This window comes from Tamandua tetradactyla (assembly GCF_023851605.1).
Source record: "Tamandua tetradactyla isolate mTamTet1 chromosome 22 unlocalized genomic scaffold, mTamTet1.pri SUPER_22_unloc_3, whole genome shotgun sequence".
Taxonomy (NCBI): Eukaryota; Metazoa; Chordata; class Mammalia; order Pilosa; family Myrmecophagidae; genus Tamandua; species Tamandua tetradactyla.
In genome coordinates, this window is record NW_027518253.1 from 1,288,398 (window position 1) to 1,311,785 (window position 23,388).

Sequence of the window (23,388 nt, forward strand, 5' to 3'; positions counted from 1 at the left end):
TGCATCCACTCTTGATGCTCCAGGAATCTTCTCCACCCTGCAGCATATTCAAGTACATTCTGACTGTATCATTCTCTTGCTTGAAACACCCAGAATATCTTAGGAGGGTTCGGCCTTGCCCATCTCCAGCCTCATCTCGCTGCGATTGCTCTAGCCCTTTTGTGCTTTAGATTCACCAGCCATTTATTATGCAGTGCCCCATCCTCCCACAAGGGCCTTTACAAAGCTTCTTCTACCTTCATTTCTCTCCTTGTATTCTGAGTTTCAGCTCTTACTGCCAGTGGGCTCTCTTAATGTCTTGGACATTAAGACATTCACTCCTTGTTTTCTTTTCATATCTCCTTTCCAATTCGTTTGTGGGCTTCTCTTCTCCCTCCCTCTTATACTTTAGGGATCTATCCTCAGTTCCTCTCTGTCCCCCCATAACCCTATTATCACCTTATAAACTCTTCTTATTTTAAACAAACCTATGACAAACTAATGATGCTATTTATTACTATTGATTACTGCCCAATCTCCTTCTAAAACTTAATTTTGGGCCTCATATTCCAACACCCAACTGACTTCTACATGTTTCCTCTGAGAATGTGCCTAAGGACTTCAATTCAACATGTCCAAAAACTATGTCCATTATCTTCTCTTTTAAACTGCTACCTGTTCCTGTATTTCTGCAGTAAGTTATTTTTCCACCCACCTGGTCATCTGTTATCAGAAACTTCAAGAACATCTTTAACTTTCCTTTTACTTACCAGGTCTTCAAGTCCTGTGAAATTAATCTTTAAAGTGCCTGTTGGAAAGGTTCTGTCTCTTCCTCATTCCTATTATTTTTGACCTGGTGCAGACATGTATCGTCTCTCATCTGAAATACTGTAAAAATCATCTACCTTGTCTACCTTCTAGTTTATTCTCCATTCTTCCCCTAGCAGGAAGAATCAAATCAAAGGATTCAATTTAGTGTGACCAATATTTCTGAGAGTGAGGAGCACTTACAAAGGAGGAAAATTCACCCACTGAAATGAAAGTGACATTGATAGACAATTCTCTGGACTTAGTCCTGTCTACTTCACAAAGTCATATTATTTCTAAGTATAGAATGATGATAACAGTGGAAAAAGTAGCAGCAGCTGCAGCCACCACCACCACCTACCTACAACAACCTGCAGAATTTTTGACCCTCTGACTGTGAATTTGGCCCAATTCAAACTTTATACACATGATCATTTTAAGTCTATGCCTTATGTGAAAGAAGTAGTGGTAGTAGTAGATTTATGAAATTTTATTAATTGTGCAGCACTTATAGCTTCCTAATAGGACCCAGACAGTCTTTGGTCACCTACCCGTAGTGTGCAGAGTTGGTGTGATTTTAAATCAGTAGCCCTCCCCCCTGGCAAGGGGGTGGTTACTGGACTCAAGCGAGGCCAAGCAAGGTCTGCACTAGGACTTTGAAACTTAAATGAGTGGCACAAAGAGGAGAACCTTTGGGCTCTCATTTGCTTTTGTGGTGGCACCTGCATTAGACAGTTTAGTAGTGCTTTCAATCAGACATGCAATGCCGTGCTGATGTTCCTGTCCTGATGAGCTTCCTGTCTCCAAGCCTGGCTCTACCGCCTCCAGCCTTCTGCTCGTTCTTTGAGCTGCCCACCTCTTTCACCAATGCCTTCCTTTTCTTCATCTTTCCTTTCCCTGCCCCTCCCCTTCTTCTCCCTGTTCATCCTCTTCTTCTCTCCCTCCTCCTCTTCCTCCTCTTCCTCCTCTTCCTTCTGCTCCTCCTCTTCATCTTCACATTCATTAGCCAAAGTGGGTTTCAGTTGCTTACAACCATAAACCCCCCACTGATGATGAAATCATCTCACTAAAGCCTTTTGCTTTAGACATCAGAAAACTAAGACCTACCTGTTACTTGCCCCAGGTCATACAGTGACTTAAAATATACTTTTCATTCTTAGTCTAGTGCTCCTCATAGCAGAGTGTTTCAAGAATGATCCCAAGGCCCAGACTCCCTGTTTTGAATACCTGGTTCTACCACTTATTTAGCAGAGTGATTTTGGGAAAGTCACTTATCTCCTTCTGCCTTGCTTTTCTCACTTGCAAAATGGGGATGACAATAGCCCCCTGCCTTACAGATTGTTGTGCAGATTATATTGGTTAATACTGTATGTGCTTTGAACAGTGCCTGCCACGTAGTAAGTACAGTCCAAGTGTTAGGGATTACTATTGTTATTATTTACACTGTACCAAATGGCCACATTTTTCCATAGTTTGTCAATTTTAATTGCATTATCCAGGTTTTCATGGTCAAGGAAGTCTCACTCAGATGGATCCAAAGGGCCTGCCCAGCAGCTCAGCAGGAAAAGAGTGTATAGCTTGGGAGCTAACAGTTCATTCTATCTTTTTACTCTGAAAAATAAATCACCAAAAAGAACTGTTACTTTCTTATTTTTTCTAACCAACGCAGTGGACATCAAAGTATAGAATGCTTGACAGGAGGACCAGTTGGTTCTATTTAGGGACATATTATGAATTGTTCATTTTTGACAGAGGGAACAATTCATTACACTTTGTTTATGTAGCACCTCCTGAGAGTCCATTTCTAAGTGGTTCATAAAAGGCTTGTTCTCACTGGAACACATTTGTCCTTCAGGGTTTCCAGGGACTGAAAGTTGCATGTACAAACAAAATAAACTCACCCCAAAGGTAATTTAGATTAACAAAGAGCTATGTTTATACAACTCCATTAACAAAATTCTGCACAGCAAGTTGAACTCAACTTTCTCAGGTCACACAACCATTTCTAAACAAGACCTCATGAAGAATGGTTAGTTTGTGGGGACATGAAATAAGGGGGAGTCTTTTCATAGTTCTCATTCTACTGAACCTCTATTTCCATAACCCCCTGTTTCTTAGGAGACAGCTCAGAGACTGAAGCAACTCGTATCCTGAAGCTTCTCTATCTGTAGAAATTAATTCTGGTCCCTTTATCCATTCATTCATCCTTCAGTCCTTCCATTATTTATTCTTCATATTCTTATTTTAAAAATAAGTCTGAAGTAGATGATAGAACTAGTGTCCCAACTAGTTTTACTTACATCTGCTCCCCATTTGGAGAACTAGGCAGGGAAAAACCATCTGAAGCTGAGTGACACCTCCATTGTATAACAACTTGGAGCTTTTATCTTGATTCACACAACAGCCATGTGAGAGAGATAGGGCTGATTTTTAACCTCTCTTTCTTACAAAGGAGCAGAGACCCAGAACAGGTTTAGGCATACCCAATGGAAAGAAGGCTTCCATTTACTGGATTTCTACTATGTTCCAGGTATAATACGACAGTTTTTCATGTTCATAATCTCTTTGCATCTTCTAGAGAGCATTGTGAAATTGTGTGTGTGTGTGTGTGTGTGTGTGTGCGTGTGTGTGTGTGTGTGTGTATATCCATTTGATAGATAAGGAAATGCTATGGAATTGCAGAGATCATCAGGAAGTGGGAGGCTGAAAAGTCTCAGTCTTTCCATTGGGCCATGCTGCCTCCCCAGAGACCACCTAGGGACCTCCCCCTCTGCCCACCTGAGCCCCTCGGTGACATCCTGGCCTCTTCCCCTTTTCTCCCAAACTTTCAATGAGAAGAGTCAGAAAGGAAAACCACAACTCCAACACAAATAGTGGAGGAAAGGCCAGGGTCGGAGAAGGGCCCAAGGGAGAGTGTGTCCTATGAAGATAACATTTTCCACCAGGACTGGGGAGCCCAGAGACCATGTGCTCCTCCCAAGCATGCCTTTCCCATTGGTGTTTCCTGACCAGTGCTGGTCAGTCTTTCTTTCCTCATTTATGCCCTGACTCACCAATGATGGAGTTTTGTGTTCTGAAAGGTCTTTGCAAACTTCTCCTAGAATCTGTGCTCTCTTTGGTGCCTGTACTGGCTCTCATTATTTTCTTTCCTTTCTGGACACATATCTCACCTGACTTAATACCCATTTCTATATTGGTGTCCCAGAGCTGTACCTGCATCCAGGTCTGGCTTTGAACACCACTGACTCCATTCATACAAGTGCCTAGGGACCCCTCTGCACCTGAAGCTCTCTCCTGAAGTGCCCTATTTTTGCATTCTCTATTTCAGATAGCAGCAGCACTCTGCACCTAGTATTTTCTAATTCATTCACTCATTGGAATAGGTATTGATTCACTTATTCTGCAGTCTTTTAAAAAAAATTTTTAGTACTTATTTGAGTTAGCAGCAATGTCCTTGATGCTGGTGTATAAAACATAGAAAACAAACCTAATCTTTATGAAGCTTCCAATTCAAGGTGGTATGTCAGTGTGAGATGGGGAGGGGGACTGGAGAGTGGGGCCAGAGTATTAAAGAGAAATTGTAGTTCTGGGCAATCAATTGGTGCTATGAGAGAAGTGAAAGCAAGGTTCATCAATGACAGACACCTACCCCAGGTAGGAGCTAGGGGTGGGGTGGAGATGCGTCTCAAAGGAGACAAATGGTTCATTTGTCCTTTCTCCCACATTACCTTAAATGTTTGCCTCTTTTGAATCTTTTCTTCTACTTAGAGGGCTTTCCCCAACATTCTCCCCCGACCTGAATCTCTCAGGCTCTCAAGTCTCAACTCAAAGACTATGTCCTTGACACCTTTCCCCAGGTCTGCACATGGAATTGGTCAGAGAAATCTTCTCTTTGCATAGTGCTTCTTCCTCCATTATGGCTCTGCTTCTTTCTGCTAGCAGTATGATGAGCTTCCCACACATTCATCACTGCTTTTAGAGGGTGAGCGTCCAGCTCTTTCTTATGCATCCCTGGGGACCTCCCTGCAACTGCACCAGCCCTTGTGCTTGGCCCAGGGCAGACATGATATTGTTGCATGGTTTTGTCGGGAGTGGAGAGGAGTGTGCATGGTGTCATCAGCACTCTTCCTCATTCAGTCACCTTTGCCACCAAGGAGATGTGTTGCCTGGTGGTTAGTAGTAGAATGCACAGACGGGTGAAAACTGGCCCAGAGAGGGGGTCTCTCATAGTGCCAAAAGCAACTGAGCTAGCTGGCCACCGTAGTCCCATCTATAGTTCAGGGGCTGTTACATAGCAGGTGCTCACTAAATAGTGGTTGGATGAATTCATGAAATGAGAAGTGAAGGTGTGAGTAGAAAGCCTGTTCCTTACTAACCGCTGCTGTTGCTAGAATAGAATAACAAATCCCTTTCCAACCACTACTATTACTAAGGTGCTTTAGTTTAGGTTTCCTTTAATCATGCTGTGTATTGAAACTATTTCCTTGGAAGAAAGGAGAAATTGGCAATATATTTTAAGGGTTTCCCTTTATGCCAGGCACTGTATCATAGACCTGAGGAGGTAGTGTTTTTATTTTTATTTTAGAGATGACAATACTGAAGCTTAGAGGCTAAGCTACCTACCAAAGGTCACATAGTTAGCATGCAGCTGGAGTTTGAACTACAGCCTGTCTTAATCCATTGCCTGTCTTTTTCAGGGCTCATCCTATAATATTTCTAGTTCATTAAAAGCTGCAATATGTATCTGGCTAAAGCTTCAGCCATCATTTCATTCTATTGCCAGTCAATGCCATTTCATTCCGGTTCCACCAAAACCCCTGAATTGTTACGTTAGACAAGAATTTATTTTTATATTTCATGTGTTCAGGAAATACATTTCCCAAGGAATGGAGCAGACTTTTCAGCTCTCTCTGGTAGGTCTCCATGTTGGTGAAGATGGGAGCTGAGTAAGCCATGGGATGTCAGCTCTCCACAAGCCCCTATCTGTCTGTGGCCACCATCAATAAAGCCCTTTAATCAGATCTGTACATTTGGGGGCCGGCTGGTGAGGCACATGCCATGAAGTACCCCCTCCCCAATAATCAAACTCTGTAAGCTGTGTTGAATGAAATTCTTTCTCCAAGGAGCAGTATATGTTTGTTTGTTGGCATGGTCCTAATGACTTAAAGAAAAATGCTGGAAACTGGGGCTGCACTTGTCCCTGAAAGGAACATTGGGCCTTTGTTCAAGAAATGCATTTGCAAAATGGTTTCTGAGTAACTCCTTGGAGCCTTTCATGTTTTATATGTCTTTGTAAGCTCTTGGCACTGAAGAACTGAGGGTTTGCTTTTGCTTTTTTCTCGCCAGTGAATCCAACATTGTATTGAACACACTCTCACTCAATTCTGATAAAATCAACAACTCACAAAGCCAACTTGAGTGGAAAAAGCAGGAACAAGAGTAAAATTCACTATCATTTTAGGCTGTTTGGGGGTATAAGTTTTGGAATGTGGGTCTTAAGGTCAGAGCTTTCCCCCTTCCTTCACTGCTATTTTCCTATTTTCTAATGCTCTCTTTATTCAGCAGTAGCATCACATTTGTTTTTAACAACTGCAATGCTGTTCAGACATACAGTGTTTAAAAATACTTTCCATAGCACCTTCGTCCTTTCTATTTTCTTAACAGGATTGTGGGGTAGCCTTGAGAGCTAGAGCTTGGTGGCAGATAGACTCAGGTACCAAATGTGGTTTCCTTCACTTCTGTCTCTTTGGGATGGAGGAAGTTCTAAACCTCTCTGACCTCAGCTACTCTATCTGCCAAAATGGGAATAAGGCTTTTTACCCTAGGTGGTCATGATGGGGATTGAATAAGTGAGGAAGTTGCTAATGTCATGTGTTAGCAATCACATCAGAGGAGCTTAAGGAACACCTTCCTCCCCAGCTCTCCCCTTGCCCTGTCTTCCTTGAAGGGTGAGGACACTGAATGGAGAGAAGTTGATAGGCAGGTGGAAGGGATTGGTGGCTGTTAAAATGCATGATGGATTCTGTGTACAAAAGAGCAGTTCCCTCTCATTTTGCCTCCTTCAGATTCTACTGACTCTAAGTGAGCAGCACCCAGCTTGGCACCTGCCTGTCCTCCACTAGTTTTTGTTTGGCCTGAGTCTCACTGCCCCAGCTGGATGGAAAGCCCCTTGAGGCCAGAATGCTTCTGAAATGCCTGCAGCTCCTAGCCTGTGCTTCAACATGGTGGATACACAAGACTTACTTGGAATTTGCAGATTTGCTCATCACTGTAGCCTGAAATATCCAGCACCATATGCCTAGAATATAGCTAAGTGTTCCATAAATATTTGTGGTTCATCAGCAATCATGTATTGAATGTGAATAAGGCAATCTTTGCCCTTGAGGAACTCATGGTCTCCTGGGGAAGACAGACAAACAATTTCAGACCAAAATACACAATTTTATGGATATATGAGAGCAGTAGAGAGAGGGCCACAGAAACACAGACAGAAGGGGATGGGAACTTGGGAGGAGAGCCAGGTGGTTCAGAAGTAGCACCGGGGAGCCTGCTGTAGCTGTCCACTCCTAGGCCTGAGCCACCACCTGTGGAACAAAGATCTGCTCTGTTCACAGAGTGCAGCCCAGGTACTGCAAAGTAAGGTGCCCACAAGGGAGGGACAGGAAGTACAAGAGGTGAGCATAAGAAAAATCATTAGCTCTCAGCAGTCTATATTTTATTTTCCCATTCTTATCACGGTGCTATGGCATGGCAGAGACTGTGAACAACAAAAGGTAAATGCTCTCCCCACAGTCTGGAGATCCATCCAGCTGGAGCCCACATTCCCCCACCTAAATCACATCTTGTGTGGCAGGGACTGGTCCTCTTCAGTGACATGTCTGTTCCTTCTGGGCCAGGGCTCTAAGAAGCATGTTGGGTCCCCCACCACCACTTTCCTTTCACATTCTCAGGCTGAAGGTGCACTGTGGAGACCCTGGAGAGAGACAGGTACCCAAGGCAGAAGGGGCTGGGGTCCCGGGGTGGGTGTGGGGAGGAAGGTCAGTGACACTGGCCATTGTAAGACTGAGGTGGGAACTTCCATTGCCTTAAGCCCCTGACCCTTGGCAGTTTGTTAATCACAGTGGCTGATGTCACCTTAAATAATACACATGGAGAGAAATATTTTCTCTAAGTACAGAAACAATAAAGTATCATATCATGGAACTGGCACTGAGGTGAATTCTTGAGGGAGGCAACAGGGAGTGGCGGGGAGTGTGGAGAGCTGGAGAGATTTGCTATATATAAGGAAGAGTTTTTAATATGAATGCTTCCAATTTTTAAATCCTAGTTCACTTAAAAACAAACAAACAACAAAACCAATGAAACTGCACCTACCAAATAAAACCCTTCTATGGGCCCCGCACCTCTTCTCCCGATAGCCAGTGGGTAAACGAGGAACTGGCTGCACCCGGGTTGTATTCTGCACTGTTCAGGGGAGTTCAACGGGGCCACTTCTTGCCTCTCTGCTGACACCACCAGCGACTCTGCACATAAGGAGGCTGTGAGGGTCTCTAGAACACAATGCTGTTGCAGGTAAGAACACGTGAACCTTTGGTGCCGGCTGGATGAACGTGGAGGGTCACCATTCAGGGCCACTCGGTTTTACGGAGCTGCTGTGGCTGCAAAACCGCTGTGTCCTGCTCAGTCCTCCAACTCCACCGGCTCAGCCTGGCGACTAACTCCATTTTTTACTTGAAGGGAACTTTAGAATATTGAGGGTGGGAAGGAGAACTTTGGGGGTGTTGCCAAGTTCCCGGTTTTCTGCTGGCTGTGGGGTGTGGGGCCCAGCATCTAAGTTGGTGGGAACTGGCCCCTTATTGTGGCCTAGCGGAGAATACAGGAGCTTTTTGGGGACCCTGACCATCTCTAAAGGGACTGGTGCCAATGGGTAGATTCTAACATTTTAGCCAGGTGGCTGCGTGCAAGTCGTTTTACCTCTTTGAGACTTGTTTTCCTCAACTGATAAGAGGAAGAGGACAGAACTGTCCGCCTGGTGGAGGGTGCTAGGAGGGTATTAAAAGGTTAAGTGGGAAGGGCTGTGCACGGGCGCCGCATAGGGCCATCCTGGGTGTGGCTGTGGACCAGCTGGAAAGCGTGGGGTGCGGGATGCGGGGCGCGGGGCTGGGTGGCCGCCAGCTCGCCCAGGGGGTTGGCCCCAACTGCCCGGCCTGGGCTGCGGCTGCGTTTCAGGATGCCCAGAAGGCGGCTCTGTGCAGAGAAGCGAACAACGCGGCCATTGACGCACCGGCTGGCTGCCCGCAGGGCCCGCGCGGGGCGGGGGAAGCGCAGAGCGGTGGGGGCGGCTGCCACAAAGACGCGTGTCCTCCCGCGGCCTCAGCACAAGAAGACGGTTGTTCCGCACCAGCCGGCGGCCGGCGCAGGCTGTCAAGGTAGCTGAAGAAGGGGAGTCGGCCAAACCACCAGGGAAACCAGCGCGCCCGGGAATGGGCAGGAGATGAGAGCCGCGGGGGGTGGCCCGGGGCACACACGGTCCTACCTGGGGCACTGCAGCCACGCTAGCGCCATTGTCTGCAAGGATCCATGCCAGAGCAAAGGGCGTTCGGCGAAGGTCGCTTGCAGACCCCTGTGTTCCCACGGCGGGGCGCAACTTCAAGCCGGCCCTTGTTGCCTACTGGTGGAGCAGGAGGGGGCGCCCCTTCTGGCTCACATCGGCTCCCTTCTCCTCTTCCCCGTCCCACGCTCTCATCAGCTGCCGTTTTCATTCCTTACAAAGTGAGAGTCCACGTGGCTGCATCTGCTCCCAGCCCCGAGGCCTCAGCCACCCGCTCCCGGGCGCCCTCTCCCCCGCCCCCACAGGATCCCTTCGCTTCCCCTCCTCTGCGGTGTCCAGAGGGCACCTCGAGTTTGTCGCATGCAAAATGGATCTTGCTATCCTCAGCACCCTGCCCTGGATCAGAGGCATGCCGATTACTCTTTTGGAGAGGATTAAAGGAGGCAGTCCTGGTTAGTGGTAGAGCTGGAGGAAGCAGGGAATTTAACATAACTCAGAATTTGCCAACCATCCAACTATTGTCCATATCAAAGAATTGGGGAGCGGGGTCTGATCGGAATTACAGGGGAGGAACTAAAGGCTCCTTCCCATGCCATCCCTTGGGAACAATTGCTCCAGCACCCATATTGGGTCCCATTGCATACTGGGATGGTTTGGCTGGCACCTGCGCAGAGGTACCCTTAGCCAAACCAGCCCAGTCGCTGTTTTCAACACGCGTCTATTGAAGGCACCGCACGTGCCCAACACTGTCAGCCACAGCAGGAGCTGCTGAGACTCCAGAGAGAATCTGAGCTGCTGCATTCAGCCCCCGATCCTCAAGCGGGCGCCTCCCAGTATAGAGTGAGTTAGGCAGAAATGCAATGGCCATCAGCTGGGAAGCGCATAGTCCTCCTTCTCAAGAAGCAGGGGGTCCTGGGGGCCTGCACTGCTTCCCGGTCCTTTGGGGAGTCAAGGCCGTCCGCGCTGCGCCTGTTGGGCAGTGGGGGTGCCAAGCAGGGGTTTCCCAGCCTGGTCTGGAACAGGAACAGGGCTTTTCTTTTTCCTTCTTTCTTTTTAAACATTAAAAAAACTTTAAAAATTCATTTGCTGAAAGAGGATAAACTCAAAGTGGTAATTTCAGGGTAAAAATTTACAGCATTTTCTTTGACTTTAGGAGGGCAAGCCAGGCCAAGTGGGGCCTGGGAGGGGATTTGCATGGGTGGTCAGAAAGCAACATAAGGTCCAGAGGCAGCTTATAGAAATGCCTGCAGCCCCGTGGGTGATGAATAAATTAGTTTCTATCCCTTCTTTTCCCCTAAGCCTCTCCTGTAACAATTTCATCAAATCAGACTCACTGTCAGCTTACCTTATTTTTTTTAGTATATGTACTCTAGTAGTTGAGACTTTTATTTTGTTTCCTAATTAGCATCTAAAATTATAGTGTAAATAGATGCATTTGAGTAAAAAATTTAGCTAATGTGAATATTATCCTATTTTCCAGAAAAAACTGCTATTACATTTTTCTTAGGTATCCCTTACGAAATGCTGTCGGCGCATAAACCTAACTTGTTTTTAAAATAGTTCTTTGTCCCTTCCATTTTCATTTCATAATGTAACAAAAAAGCTCTTATGATCCACATGTAATAGCTGCATAGGTTTCTTTGCTTTTATTTAGTGAATCTTCCATTATTTTCAGTAATTTTCTACTAAGATGTGGCATGGATGAATAGCATTATATATATATATCTTTGCAAATATATCTGCAGAGTCAACTTCAGGAAGTGAAGTTGTTCAGTTACATGGGATGTGCATTTTTATTTTTGAATGATGTTGACAAAATGTCCACCATGGAGGCTGCTTCTAAAGGTGGCTGGAAATAGCTGTTCCTCACCTGCTCATCCACACTGGATACTGTTAGACATTTTAATATTTGGTGATGTGCTAAGTGAATACCGGTGTATCATTGTTTTAATGTGCATTTCAAGTATGTATGAAGTTGAGTGTTTACACATATTAACAATTTTCATGTATTATTCTCTGAAGTGCTGGCAACCTTTTCCCATTTTTCTGTCAGATTTTATATTGGGTTTTTGTCTGTTTTTTGCCCTGGTTGTAATAAGGTGCCTCTATGTTGGTGCCCCGTGGTCCTCATCTCCTTGTGTTCTTGTCCTCCTCACCTCTTGTTGTCTCCCTTGCAGTAGGCAGAGCACACTAGAGTGATGGGTATCTCTCCCCATATTAGGTTCTAAAAGGAAGGGATTCCATCCTGGGCACTTTGCTCTCTTGCCAGTGCTGTCCTCTGTTGGAGCAGTCACCATGCACAGGAGCCCAGACTATGCTACAGGAGGGGTCCTGTGCAGAAGGAGGCCCCAGAGGGTGAGGGATGAGACACCCAGCCCACAGTCAGTACCAGCTGCTTCCATGTGCCTGAGCCTCAGGGATGAGGCCCCTCCACCCCGGTCAGGCCTTCAGATAGCTGCAGCCCCAGTGGGCCAAGAGCAATCTCCTGACGCCCCTGAGCCAGGCCCATCCAGCTTTGCTGCTCCCACATCCCCAGTCTGCAGGAACCAAGATAATACGTACTGGTTGTCTTAGGCTGCTCAGTTTTGGGGTAATTTATTATGTGGAATTAGCTAACTAGTACACAGGTGCTGCAAATATTTCCCCAGGAATCCACAGTTTTTTTTGTTTGCTTGTTTTTATTCATGATGACTTTTGTGGTGGAGAAATTTAAAATTTTTATGAGGTTGAATTTATAAACTTGTTCTCCTATAACTTCAGATACATCCAATGAAATTAAGTTGCTAACAAATTTCTGGCTTAATTTTTTTAACTAGAAAACTTATTTTTGAAAATTATTGTGGAAAAAACTGCCTGCGATTGAATACCAAAAGACAACTATAAAAATTTTGATGTGGTTTGTTAAGATGGATTTTCCCATAGATGAGATCAACTTGTATATAGTTCTATATCTTCCTTTACTCCAGTTATTACAATAATTTTACTTGCTACTGCTTATTTTGTGCTGACACCATGCTAATAGTTTAAAAAGCACAGCTCTTTTAGTCCTTACAAAAACTCTTGAGAAAGGCTAATATTATCCTTATTTTAGAGATTAGGAAACTCATACTCAGGACAGCTAAGCTGAGGTCTGGCAGTGGACAGCTGAGTTAGAATTTAAATGCAGGTCTGTTTTTCTAAAGTGCTGAACTCTTAGGATATATTGATTCTTAATATTAACATTAATTCATGGGTATTGTTTTTGTGTGTCATTGAACGTTCTTTGAAATCATTATTTTAAGAGCTAGTAATATTACTTCAAAAGGCATGTCACAATTAATTTAACCTTTCTCCTCTCTTTGGAAATTTTGGGTGATTTCAATTTCTGTAAATTTTTAACAGCAGTGTAATGAATGTTTGTAGTATGTAAATCTCCCTTTCTTTTCTTGGTTCCTAGAAGGAGAATTACTGGGTTGAAGGGTATAAATATTTTCAGGACTCTCTAAACCCATGCAGTAATGTTCCCTGATAAACAATATCAAAGAGACCTAATTCAAATCACAACCTAGCACAGCCAATGCAAGTATGACTGCTTATCAGGAACAAGAAAGATGAGGTTTTTTCCTTCATCTTCGCAAGTGCAATCTCTTTGATGGGGAATCCAGAAAACTATGGGGAAGTTGAGCTGACCTGCTCTCAATCTCTGGCTTCGCCTTTCATTGGTTGCCTGGCTTTAGGCAAGTTAATTAACCTCCTTAGACTTCAGGTACCTCATTTATTGTTGTGAAGATTAAATATGCTAATGAATGGAAAATGTCCAGAAAAACACATTCTCAAGCTCAACCCCTTCATGTGGATGTGACACTGTCAGCAGGGCCTGTGCTAGGCACCTCAAGGGCCTCATCAGAAGGGCCTTCCTGCCCGTGCAATCCTACAGAGGAGGCCTCGGAGAAAGGCCAACAGCATGGCTGGAGGCCAGAGCCACAGGGTCCACAGAGCAAGAGGCAGTGCGTGTGGCCAGGGGTCTGCCCTCACCACTGCCCAGGAGAATGTGCCAAGACACCTGTACCGGGCCAGCACCTCCCACTTCACCTGCCTAACTCCAGCACCTCCTGCCTCATCAATCTGCTGCCAGCACCTCCCACCTTATGCGGTCCACCACCAGTACCTCCCACCTCCCCTGCCCACCACCAGCACCTCCCGCCTTACCTGTCCGCCATCAGTACCTCCTGCCTTACCTGTTGGCCACCAGCAGCTCCGTGCTCTCCTGGTGTTTGACCCTGGGAGGAGCTGGCCATGCACTACCAGGCTGAGGTATTCTCCTAAAGCCAAAGGTGCAAGCACCAAAAAGGATACAAGTTGCACATTTCAAAGCAGACAAGAGAAAACCAGGCTAACATCAATACCAGTTTTCACACCAGCATCTTGCTGGATGTGACATGCGCTACAGGATATTCTAAACATTGCACCAACCTGAAAACTTAAAAAATATCCATTTTTAATCTTATATTTCAGGGTACAAAACCTAATTTTATTTAATATAACTATCAGTAATCAAAGCACAATGAGGTTAAGCCATAATTATGGATTTCCCTAAATCTCTAGAATGTTCTACATGTAGTTACTTATACCTCAACAGTAGAAAAATTATACAAACTGTTCTTTCTTTGTACAATATTTCCCCATAATTAAGCTCAAGCATTAAATAAGTAGCCAATGATATAGAAAAAAGCTGTGTCCCGGTCGTGACTGTCCTCCCAGGTAAGGGGTAAAAGGCACACGGACCTGCCGCTGGATGAGAGCTCGTTGGGGGTTTCCACATTCTCCGAGGCTTCTGACCTATCCTGGACAGCACGTCCGCCTTCTCCTTCTGCACAGGACAATTTGGACAGAGTTCACAAAGGAAGAAACACAACACACTTGAAAAGACAGCAATCAATAACTGCAAAGATAAAGAAGCTATTTTTTTTCACCCATCACTTTCAAAAAGATAAAATAGACTTTTGATGTTCAAATTGGGTGAGGGTTTGAGGAAAAGGGCACCCTCAAGCCCTGGAAATATGAACGGCTCAATGTTTCTAGAAATAAAAATTCAAAAGGTGGCCAATCAATTCAACAGTGTAAGTGGGAAGAAACACAGCCTGAGCAAAGAAACGGACACAAATGCAACCATACCTCCAACAAGGTGCACACCCCGTGAGTCACCTCGTCATCGCCACAACACTGGCAGAAGGTGACCATTAAGTAAGTGGCACACTGACCGCCCTCTGGCTTGCCAGCCAGGAAGCTGTCCATGGCCATGGCAGCCCCAGGTGGGCACTGTACGGGCAACGCAGGCTGGCAGCACACCTGGCAGCGACACACACGAGCCTAGGAGTGACACACACAACGCCTGGCAGAGACACACACATACATCTAGTAGTGACACACATATATGCCTAGTAGCGACACACACATGTGACTGGTAGTGACACACACATACGCCTAGCAGTGACACACACATACACCTGGCAACAACACACACACACCTTGTAGCAACACACACATAATGTCAGGCAGCGACACATACATACGTCTGGTAGTGACACACACACACATGCCTAGTAATGACACACACATATGCCTAGAAGTGACACACACATAACGCCAGGCAGTGACACATACCTATGCCTAGCAGTAACACACATGTAATGCCAGGCAGCGACACATACATATGCCTAGTAGTAACACAAACGTAATGCCTAGTAGTGACACACATATACACCTGGCAGTAACACACACATATGCCTGGCAGTGACACACACATATGCCTAGTAGCAACACACATATAACGCCAGGCAGTGACACATACATACACCTAGTAGTAACACACATGTAACACCTAGTAGTGACACACATATACACCTGGCAGTGACACACACATATGCATAGTAGTGACATACACATAACACCAGGCAATGACATACATACACCTAGTAGTAACACACACATAATGCCTAGTAGTGACACACATATGCCTGGCAGTGACACACACATAACTCTGGTAGCAACACACACATATGCCTGGCAGCAACACACACATATGCCTAGTAGCGACACACACATATGCCTGGCAGCAACACACACATATGCCTGGCAGCGACACACACATATGCCTAGTAGTGACACACACATACGTCTGGCAGTGACACGCACACGTGCCCCTGGATGAAGCCCACACCCAGCAGCACGGGGCTGACCGTGCTTTTCCATTTTCTTCTTCAGGTTCCTCTCTGCTTATCTATTTATTTACTATTTTGGGTATGTACCATATTTTTCTTAGAATCTTATATGTTTTCCTTATTTTGATAAAAAGAATGTAATCAATAAATAGCAAACCAAAGTATTAAAAGAATTATATTTACTTAATTATTTAAAGTAAAAGATATTTATGCTTTACAGAGCAGTAAAAATAAATCAGAATTTGAGTACTGGAAATACACTCTGAAAAAAACTCCTGGTATGTATTATTTTTAAAATTAAAATGTAAATTAAATCTTAAATTGGTATAGTCAAGATACATTTTCCTAGGACATCATGATGAGTGAAGAAAGCCCTCTTCAAAAGGACAAATACTGTATCATGTTACTTATATGAAATAAGTACAATATGCAAATTCATAGTCAGAAAACAGAATGCAGGTTCCAGGGCCAGGGGGGTGGGGGGGCAGTGCCCGGTGGAGCGGGGCTTGGGCGCGGGGCAACGGAAAGGCCTGGGCAGCAGCAGCAGCAGCGTGGCACGGGAACCGCATACCTGAATGCTTCAGGCTCTACGTGTCACCAGAACAAACACTTTTACAAACCCTCAAGCTGCACAACACAAACAGTGAACGCGAATGTAAACCATGGACTCCAGTTAATAGGACAATTACAATAATATTGTCTTACTAATCATAACAAAGATGCCACACTAATCAAACTGTTAATAACAGATAAAACTGTAAGTGTGTGTGGAGGGGTACACAGGAACTCTGCACTCTCTGTGTAATTTTCCTGTGTATCTACAAATCCTCTAATAGAAAAAAGATGCTTCCTGAAGTTACTTTTACTGATGCAATGTAATAATGTAAAATATAAATCTGCAATTTCATGCCTATTTCTATAAAGGTATACAATTTATACCAAACATATTTTTTTTAATTTTCAAATTTTTTTAAAAACATAACATACAAACATGAACATTCTTACCATATGATCTTGGTATTGTGGGGGGTCAGGAGCAATAAATCAGGCAATAAATCAGGCCCTAGCAAGAAGAAGGTATCCGGAGTCACAAGATCCAGGGCAGGAAGTTCCCAAGAGTTAAAAATTGAACAATAATCATTGTTAAGAAAGAAAAAGAATGGGATGTATTGTGCAAGAGCAAATGGCATTTCTCTGCTTCTGTAGATAAGATTGCTTCTTTACAGCTGCAAACCAAGATGTGGCTCAAAAAAGATAATGTCCTTTTTCCTGCTTCTGTGGATACGCTTGTGGTCTTTACCTTTATAAGCCCCCCTTGAGAACTCCTCGGGACTGCTCTCTGATTCCTCCTTGAGTTTCAGAAGCAGTGGCCAGCTACCGGCTAATAAAGACTCCTAATTGGCTTGCAAATTGCTTTGACTTGTGTGGTCTCTCTTCTGGTGCGCCCCACAACAGTATATAATCAATAATTCACAATATCATCACATAGTTGTATATTTATCACCATGACCACCTCTCAGAACATTTGCATCAATCCAGAAAAAGAAATAAAAAGAAAAAAATTTGTACATACCATACCCCAACCCTCCCCATCACAGATCACTAGCATTTCACTCTACTAAATTTATTTTAACATTTGGTCCCCCATTATTCATTTATTTTTAATCCATATGTTTTACTCATCTGTCAATAAGGTAGATAAAAGGAGCACCAGACACAATGTTTTCACAATCACACAGTCACATTGCAAAAGCTGTATCATTATATAATCACCTTCAAGAAACATGGCTACTGGAACACAGCTCTACATTTGCAGGCAGTTCCTTCCAGCCTCTTCATTACACTTTTATTAAACAGGTGATATCTATTTAATGCATAAGAATAACTTCTTGACTCTGTTTGGAATCTCTCAGCCATTGACACTTTATCTCATTTCGCTCCTCCCCATTTTGGTCGAGGTTTTCTCAGTCCCTTGATGCTGAGTCCCAGCTTATTCTAGGAATTTTGTCCCATGTTAACAGGAAGGTCCACACCCCTGGGAGTCGTGTCCCACAGAGGTAAAGGGCAATGAGTTTGCTTGTTGTGGTGGCTGAGAGAGAGGCCACATCTGAGTAACAGAAGAGGTTCTCTGGGGGTTACTCTTTGGCCAAATTTTAAGTAGGCTTAGCCTATCCTTTGCGGGGTTAAGTTTCATATGAACAAACCCCAAGATTGGGGGCTCAGCCTATTGCTTTGGTTGTCCCCACTGTTTGTGAGAATATCAAGAATTCTCCACTTGGGGAAGTTGAATTTTCCCCCTTTCTTGCCATTCTCCCAAGGGGACTTTGCAAATACTTTTTTATTCACTTAAATATATTTATTTCAGTCCATTTCTTACGTCCATCACTGGTGGAGTCACCTAAAAAGAAGCACATATCAGAAAGTTAACATTTATGTTAGCAAACCTTGAAATATTAAATGAGCATCACAGGATAACACATGTAAATAAGTAATTATGGATCTGTACTAGGAAAAAAGCAACCATTTCCTCTTAGCTGTTTTTCCAGTTCCTACCATCATTTTATTTTCAAAGATGGAAAGCCAAAGGCCAATAAAAACTATGAATTGTAACACGGTATTAGGTAAAAACACAGGAGGAAAGTGTATCATAGAGATAACATCAGACCAATAACTAGACAATGCCCATGAGACCGTGGGAGTGGGCGTGGGGCAGGAGAGCTGGGGCCTGCCCCCTCCGTCCTGACCACCTTGTGGGAGTGTAAACCTCTACCCACCGAGGGCCTCCAGGAGCAGCTGCCCAGCAGCTTCTCACCAGGAGAGGACAGCGCTCCAGCTTCCCGTGGCCTCCTTCAGCCTTCAACCTTCTGCCAGGACCCTCTCCTGCAGGGCTTCTTCTGGGTGCTGGGGCCTGACTGGGGGTTCCCTCAGCACTCAGGAGATCGGAGAGGTGGAAGCCAGGCCCACAGAGGGACAGAGCAGAGCCTACACTTTCAGAGGGGCTCCCTCAGTCCCCATCCCCCTTGACCACCAGCCTCCACGCGGCCCAACCCCCTGCCCACCCCCTGTTCACTCAGGCCCCCCTGGAACTCCTCCATCCCTCACAGCCCAGCCTCTGCCCCCCCCAGCATCCTCCACAGGGTGAGGGAGATACATGAAAGAGAGAGAAAGGAAGAGGAAGGGAGGAAGGGATGGCAAATGTGACAAAATATTAAAAGTTGTTGGGCCTGGGTATCTGGGTGGGGCGTGTTGGAGTTCTCTCTGTGGGTTTTGTATTATTTTTGCAATTGTCCTCTCAGTTTGAAATGATTTCAAAACGCAAAACTTTTTTTTTTTTTAGTGCTCTGTGAGCATGAAGTCAGGGTGTGCCTGGCTTGGCTTGCAGGGCCCCACACGATGACCCCCCCACTTTCTCAGGCAGCCTCTGGATGTGTCCTGCAGCCCCAGGAATGCATGTGGGGTGGCGAGCCCGGGGGCCCCCCTGCAGGAGGCTCGGCCGGCCCCTGGAGCCCCGCGACCCAGGAGAAAAAGGGGCTGCACCATGGCCTCCCTCTGGGGCGCGCCTCCCACATCCCCTGGCAGGGAGAGAGCAGGGCAGGGCCTCGTCTTAGCTTTCTGTCTCACCACAGGGTCTGCCTCCAGAGTCTCACACCACAGACCAGTCAAATTCTCATCTGAAACACTAGATGAATGGGTATTAGCTTCTTTTGCTCCTGACAAAACAGTTTAAAATTGGTCATTAAGGGGTGCCCTTGGGCAGGTGCAGGGCTTCACCAACCCTGACTTATCTGTTTCCTGTGCTGCAGCTCCCAGAGGCTCCCTGCCCGGGTTGCAGCTATGGGGTCAGGAGGAAGGGCAGGGATGCCCCAGGCTGGGAGCAGAGCCCCGGGCCCGAGCCCACTGGCAGCCCAGCCCACGGCCCCTCCGCTTCTCATCTCCAGACCCATCACCCACAGTCACCGCACTTGCCTACCCAGGCCCAGGAGCTGAGCAGCACAAAGAAGCAGCCGACGGGGGAACGGAGGAGAAGGCGGCCGACGGGGAGAAGGAGGCCGATGGGGGAACGGAGGAGAAGGAGGCCGACGGGGGAATGGAGGAGAAGGCGGCCGATGGGGGAACGGAGGAGAAGGCGGCCGACCGGGAGAAGGAGGCCGACGGGGGAACGGAGGAGAAGGAGGCCGACGGGGAGAAGGTGGCCGACGGGGGAACAGAGGAGAAGGCTGCCGACGGGGCAGCAGAGGGGAAGGAAAGCATCCTTGGCACTGTGCGAGCGGAGCGCTGCACACACGGCCTCCCACACCCCTTGGCACTGTGCGAGCGCTGCACAAACGGCCTCCCACACCCCTGGCTACAGGTGACCCACGATGTTCCAAAGTTTATGAAAACGGGGTGGGGGGAATCGGGTTCCTGGGAAATAAAATATTCCTCCTACCAACAGCAAAAGTGTGGGTGGGAGGTGGGGGGAGTGCCAGAGAAACAGGTTTGGATCATGGTGGAATCCAGAGCTGGAAAACAAACCCATTCACTAAGCCCAGGACTCATGAGAGGAAACCAGAAGACAGAAATAACATTGCAGCATGTTCCCTTACCTAAAACACAGATTTATAATCTTTTAAAACTAGTCAAAGAAGTAGTTTATACCAGAATCAACCTGTCATTAGCTATCACAGAACTGCTTTATTTATGTACAAAATGCATAAATTAGATGACAATTTTCCAAGGAAATTTTTTCAACCTATAATTTATACTGAAAAATCTATATTTTTTTCAATCTATGATAATACTGACTTAAACAGTTTGATTCAAATGGTTAATTACTTATGATATTTTATGGAGGGCAGCCAAAGTTTCTAAAAAACAGTTCTAAAAATAAATGCAGATTTGGCTGCTAACCATTATCAACTTTGGAAGAAAATACCCTGATTATTTTAAGTTCTGTTGTATTTTATTTGAAAGTGCCAAGCATTTTCTAGACTCAACGATAAACCTATGAGCACAGAAGGGAGAGCGCGTGTGCACGACCTTGTTTCTGCAATTCAAGGACACTCTGCACGACTTCACCTTTCCACAGCTCTAGGGTGTTCTTAGATAAGCTTCCCCAACCCCCAAACTTAACAAACAGAAAGAGCCCCAGACAGCCTACACATCCACTGACAGTACCATGAACACCACAGAGGGCAGACTAGCCAGCTTGCCAAATAGCAGTTTTAAAAGAAAAATAATACACTTATTAAAAAAATTAACATGACTGAGATGGCATAAAATGACAGACACGGCAGAATACGCTGCCTGGAATGATGTGGTGCCCAGTGACCACGGGGTTAGGCTGGGACCTTAGGGCCACAGGGGCCCCCACGTGGGGCAACAGTGAGAGGTACTTGGGCTGTGCTGCAGGCAGGGCGCATGGCCCCGGGCACAGGGTCCCCTGCAGGCCACTGTCCATTCTCGGAGCTGGGTGGTCAGACCCACACCTGCATCACATGCCCGGCTGATGACACGGCCGTGCCTAGGCCAAGGGTATGCGTGCCCAGGGCTCTCCACTGGCCGGCAGGGTGCAGCCTGAAGCATGGGCACCCAAGTGAGCAGGTGACGATGATCAAGCAAATACGGACCCATGTCTAAAAAGAGGGTGGCGAGAGAGGCGGGTGCCACCACAAGCAACCGTGAAAAGAGGCCAGAAGAGTGGACACTCTGCAGGACAAAACCCAATCTCTCCAAAAAAGTCAATGCACTGGGCATAAAAGGGTGCCAGAGGGGGATGTTACGGAAACGAAAAGAATAATAAAAATACAATATGGTCAGCTTATTTGGATCCTGGTATTTTTTGTTTAAAAAAAAGAAACATGGAAAACATTTGTGAGGCAATCAGAATACAGCCTGGATTTTAGATGCTATTGGAGGATAACCCTTCTGAGGAGTGTGACCAGGGTTTATGGCTATGGAGGATGTCTTTTTTTTTTTTTTTTTTCAACTACAGGCCTAAGTATTTTGAGGTAAAGTGACAGGATATCTTTAATATACTCTGAAATGGTTCATACAAATATAGAGCTATTGTGGAAACACTATGGATGTGCTGGTTTGAAAGGATGTATATCCCCTAGAAAAGCCATGTTTTAATCTAAATTCCATTTTGTAAAAACAGAATAATCCCTATTCAATACTGTATGTAATTAGATCATCTCCCTGGAGATGTAACCCAATCAAGAGTGGTTATTAAACTGGATTAGAGGAGATGTGTCTCCACTCATTTGGGTGGGTCTGGATTAGTTTCTGAAGTTCTATAAAAGAGGAAACATTACGGGAGATTCGGATAGCACAGAATGCTGCAGCACCATGAAGCAGAGAGTCCACCAGCCAGTGACCTTTGGAAATGAAGAAGGAAAATGCCCCCTGGGGAGCTTCTTCAGGAGAAGAAGCTACCAGATGATGCCGTGTTTGCCATGCGCCCTTCCAGATGAGAGAGAAACCCTGACTGTGTTTGCCATGTGCCTTCTCACTTGAGAGAGAAACCCTGAACTTCATTAGCCTTCTTGAACCAAGGTATCTTTCCCTGGATGCCTCAGATTGGACATTTCCATAGACTTGCTTTAATTGGGACATTTTCTCGGTCTTGGAACTGTAAACTAGCAACTTATTAAATTCCTTTTTTTAAAAGCCATTCTGTTTCTGGTATATTGCATTCTGGCAGCTAGCAAACCAGAACAATGGCAAAGTATTAGAATTACTAAATCTAGGTGAGAGGTGTACAACTATAAATGTACCATTCTTCCTTTTCTTCTGTATTTTTCATAATGAAAAAATTTGAACACTAAAGCAAAATAAAATAAGGGAACCCAGGCAAAATAAAGATCTGGCTTAACACCCCAGAAGCACCTGAAGCTGTCAAACAGCTGCAAAGAGAATGAGGAACCACAGGCAGCATGTGTCACACAATACAGGACTTGGGGAGAAACTGCTCATGTTTTGCAATAGAGATGTATAAATTCCCTGCTGAATTCTCCTACCCGCGTGACAAGGCAAAGCACCAGCTGAACCCACCAACACCTTCCAGCCGAGGCGGCAGCACCGTGTGGGTTGGACATGGGCACAGGTGGCAGTCTGGGCTGTCGGCAGTACCCGCGCCATCCTCCTGTGCAGCCCGAGGAACAAATACTCCCTGGGGTGACAGGCCCACTCACCAGGCCGACGGCACGGAGACAGGAGACATGGAGGGAGAAGAACACCTGCCGGCCAGTGATGAGTGGCCAGGTCAGAGCATCTGCGATAGGATGGCCGGGCAGGGCCTGGGTGTGGCACTTGCCCTGGGCCTGGGCAGAGGCAGGGCTGAGGGGAGCAGGGTCTGGAGGGAGGGGCTGCCCATGCAGGGGCGACAGGATTCATGCCAGCCTCCTGCCCGGAGAGCTCAGGTGAGAGACCACTTGTGCTGTGCTCTGGGTGCCTCAGCGACGGGGCCCGCACTGCTTCTGCACTGAGAGCTGGGCTCTGTGAGGAGCACAGCGGGTTCCTAGGAAGCGCTTCCCTTCGCTTCACTCCCACTCGTGCTCTCAGCAGGTCTCTGCCACTCCCCCACACCCAGGTAACCTCGCAGGCAGATGCAGGGGGGCCTGGGACAGGCCTGCAGGTACACACAGCCCCACATTTACCCATTTCACCCCCATGAGCAAACTGGCTCAGAAAACCTCCTGTGCTTCCCGCTCATGACCGCAAAGCTGGAAGCAGAGGGGCTGGGTGCAAGGCTGGTCAGCCTGACGCTGCCACCCACTCTACCCACTGGCCTCAGCTGCAGATCACCAGGATGCCGCAGCTACCCAGCTGCCCTCCCAGGGCCGTGTCCCCAGGAGCTGCCCCCTGCCC

The 23,388-nt window shown here is 46.1% G+C and overlaps 1 long non-coding RNA gene across 5 annotated transcripts in view; it reads right to left on the reverse strand.

Annotated features, from left to right (window-relative positions):
* Positions 1–241: 241 nt before the first annotated feature.
* The window catches only part of LOC143672996 (uncharacterized), a 28,222-nt gene continuing 5,075 nt past the window's right edge, over positions 242–23,388 (reverse strand). For all 5 annotated transcript variants that reach the window (XR_013170130.1, XR_013170128.1, XR_013170129.1 and 2 more), the window contains 5 exons: positions 17,311–17,935; positions 14,102–14,186; positions 13,555–13,638; positions 7,030–9,550; positions 242–2,397 (listed from right to left, as the gene is read on the reverse strand). This is a non-coding gene — a long non-coding RNA (uncharacterized LOC143672996). The remainder of the gene's footprint in view (positions 2,398–7,029; positions 9,551–13,554; positions 13,639–14,101; positions 14,187–17,310; positions 17,936–23,388) is intronic.